Source organism: Agrilus planipennis, unplaced genomic scaffold, assembly GCF_000699045.2.
Source record: "Agrilus planipennis isolate EAB-ADULT unplaced genomic scaffold, Apla_2.0 scaffold248, whole genome shotgun sequence".
NCBI classification, from domain to species: Eukaryota; Metazoa; Arthropoda; class Insecta; order Coleoptera; family Buprestidae; genus Agrilus; species Agrilus planipennis.
Window position 1 is genome coordinate 923 of NW_020438972.1, and position 3656 is coordinate 4578.

The window sequence follows — 3656 nt, forward strand, 5'->3', positions numbered from 1 at the left end:
TAGAAACATTTTAAATATCAACCTAAGTTATGATTATAAAGATATAACAGTTTATGCAGTAAAAAACAAAATACCTGTAAGAGAAAGACAAGAAAACACATGAAATTTCAAAGAAAATACAATAAAAAGCAAACAATACGATGTCTTCAGTCTTCTTCGGTTACCTGAAAGCGAATAGTGCAATTACAAGGACTAACGACAAATACTAATAGCTTTGGTAGAGAAGATCGGACAGATTTCGCCAAGGCAAGCTGGGCAGTCGCCTATTGCTCCTATTCCAGATAACCCACTGTACCCTGTCTGAAAGGAAGTAACGCTAGAGTAGACTCGCGAAAAGTGTATAAGACACTTTTAAGATCAACTAAATAGCTAAGCCCAAGGGAAGTCGTTCGGGGAGGCCCTCCCTAATTCCACAAGGGTGAGAAGAAACACACACGATAACGAAACGTTGAATCATGTAGAACTCGTAGGGTAAATGCAAAGCAAATTAGGAAGAATATGCAGTAAGCTAAGCGAAGAGGTAAGCAAGGTTAGACTGTACTACAACTATTAAACGTGTTATTTCTACTACCACATACAAAAAAAAATAAAAACATCTACAATCAACAATTACTTCAAATTAAATGAACAAAAATGAGCATGCAAAATAAAAACTAATTTAAATAAACTACAAAAAAACATGCATAATAAAAAAACTAATTTGAATAAAATGAACTTGAATTCTATTACATATAGCATGCAAGATAGAGAACTGTTTTAACCAAGGGGTCATCTTTGTCTTCTCCAACGTCGATCTGAAACAGATACGGTGGTAACAGATTAATAAGGAGCAATTAAAATTAATTATATCAAGTATTCTCACCTTAATTAACTGTAGACCATAATGTTCCAAAGTTTGCAGGTGTGAAAAGCAAAGCAAATCAAATCCAAGAGGAATTCCAATGCAGAAAATTTCTTATTTCAGTGGAATTCACATAAATCTTCAGTTGCTCTCACTCATCACTTGAAAATTGACTGTATAATGTTGCAAGGTGAAGACGAAAACAGCAAATCAAGAATGTAGTCCACCAAACATTGTAGTCATCAACCTGAACTTTAATTCTCTCCCATTTGTCAGACGATCTGGAGAGATGGACAAAAAATGGTATTAGTTACACAATTAATTAAAAAATGGATTTAAATTAAGTAAAACATGCACAAAGACGCAAGTAAAACACCTAAATTATAAAATGGTGACGAGATGTCAACTTTATTCATTGTTCATGTCATAGATAAACGTTAAAGGCAATAGAAATAACCGCAGATGCATGATGTCAATTTATACACTGGACAATAGATAGTTAAAAGAGAACCCCATAGATACACGATAACATCGATTTATGCTGTGAACAATAGATAACTGTTAGAAGTAAAACCATTGATGTTACAGGTGGCAAATTACTATGAAAACTGAGCAACTTCAAAACAATTAGCTCACCTAGACGATCACTATACGTGCTCGAGTTTTATTCCATGTGCTCACAAAAGAGAAATGCCTCTTAGTAGTAGATGCTGATGAACGGAAATAAGTGAAATAAGCCACATATCGCACCGCAACCTTCCTTTTATGCATCAGTGTAATTCGGATTGCATATATTTTCTGGAAATTGCACTTTCACGCCCAAGGGGAGGGAAAATTAAAGGGCTCCACTTCTCTAGGCTTTGAGTTCTTCTTATTTTCTGTCTCCTTGTTCATTTAATACGTTTAAATGCATCCTGATGAAACAATATTATGTTAGTTTCATTTTAAATATCATGTTTTACAATATTTAAGAACCATAACTTCCACCAGCTATTACAATTCACAAGTGTAAAAGCTAATAGTGGTAATTATTGTCAAACAAATGCAGTAATAGATTTGGAAAATCGCATCCATTTCATAAATACAACTTCATAAAATATTTAAAGATTTCTTACCCTTTCCAAGCTCAAGAAAAACAAGCGTGATTGGGGTTCTGCTTCCTCACGTTTCGTGGCCATTTGATTTATCTTCTCCCTGTACATTTATTATGATTTAATGGAAACCTGTTGAAACAATTTAATATTAGTTACATATCCACTAGATTTTTTATTTTTATATTATTAATGATAATTACCACTGTTAGCACCCTGTATCCTATGAATTTTTTGACCAGCTCATTAGAGGCATTCATGGAAATAAAAATACGTCTGATTGCCACAAATATGTAAGTAGTGTTTGTCCATCGTATCCAAGGATGTCATCTCAAAGCAAGTCTATAGTACAGAAAAAAAAAGTCGTTAAAACCTAATCTAATTTCTTAAAGGAAATTTGGAATTTTAAAAGCAGAACAATAGCATTAAGAAATGTTTTACATATTTTGGCTATGAAACGAATGCAATCTTCGCGGCGTGGTCACATCAATATGAAAAATCCAAATTCATCGCCTAAACGTGTACTAAAAATTTAAAAATTCTAACAAAACCCTAACTATTCAAATTCCATTAAACTATAATTTATAAAATTCACATTAGATGAGTACAGGCAAAATGCCACGGCAGACTCGATGTTGGAGCACGAAACCAACACGCCACCGAAGTTTTTCATGACAAAATGTATCGACGGAGCGGGTAATTGAAACCAATTAATTACTAAACTGAAACGCATTCCACACAATAAATCAAATGAAAATTGAATAAAGATTAGGGCTAAATACTTTCAAGCGTCGTTTCCATTTATGCATAGCAAAAATGGTGGTTCATCGTCTTCGCAAGGACCGAACACAATTGAATGACAAGATGAGTGATGAGACGACAGACGAGTCGGAAGACCTATAGATGAAAGTTCTTTCTATACCTATCATAGATACATAATACATTTTATAGGTGCCTTCAGTTATACTACTGCAGTTCAATTAGTAAATTAGAAACTGATCCACCTAAATGACATCCTGTTGAAATAATTTAACGTTAGCTTTATATTTTNTGAAATAATTTAACGTTAGCTTTATATTATGTTTTACTATATTAAAACATCTACCAAACAAATAACTGACTATCAAACTCAATAGATAATTACTACAATTCAGAAATGTGAAAAATTAGAAAGTTTTAAAACAGTAACTATTATCAAAAAAAAAACAAACGCAATAAAATATTATGAAAATCACAAATCAATTTGCAAATATAATTTGATCAAATAATTAATGATATCTTACCATTTCCACAAATGGTTTCTTTCCACGCCCAAGAGAACGAAGCGAGTGGGGCTCTGCATTTTAATTTTATTCACCTGATTTGTTATTATTTTATTGTTAATGATAATTAACTTGAATTTAATCTACTTCAATCCTTTTTATTATTTTCTATTGAAAACATTACATTATGAAGGAATGCCAAGTACGTCAAAGATCGACTCGGTATGCCAGAATGTACTTGTTAATAATATATATAACTTTAAAGCATCATATCATGCTGATGAAGGGCAATTTATATCAATATATTTTTTATATGATTTTATCTTTAAAATGACGCTGATTTCGCCATTTAATTGTTATAAACAAAATAGCTGCGAATAAAAAAAAACGTTAACTTTCCTCAGGAACTTTTTTACTAGAACATGAATGATTGTCTGTAATTGGCGAAATTAACTTCGTTTT

General features: G+C 32.1%; 1 long non-coding RNA gene across 2 annotated transcripts; it reads right to left on the minus strand.

Annotated features, from left to right (window-relative positions):
* Positions 1 to 647: 647 nt before the first annotated feature.
* LOC112904694 lies at positions 648 to 2955 on the minus strand. 2 transcript variants are annotated; one of them, XR_003231278.1, is made up of 6 exons: positions 2715 to 2955; positions 2136 to 2274; positions 1957 to 2064; positions 1478 to 1755; positions 863 to 1122; positions 648 to 794 (listed from the first exon to the last, which is right to left on the minus strand). It is a non-coding gene; the product is annotated as an uncharacterized LOC112904694 (long non-coding RNA). The 2 variants fall into 2 exon arrangements; XR_003231277.1 differs by having other exon boundaries at positions 2136 to 2951.
* Between the last annotated feature and the right edge of the window lie 701 nt (positions 2956 to 3656).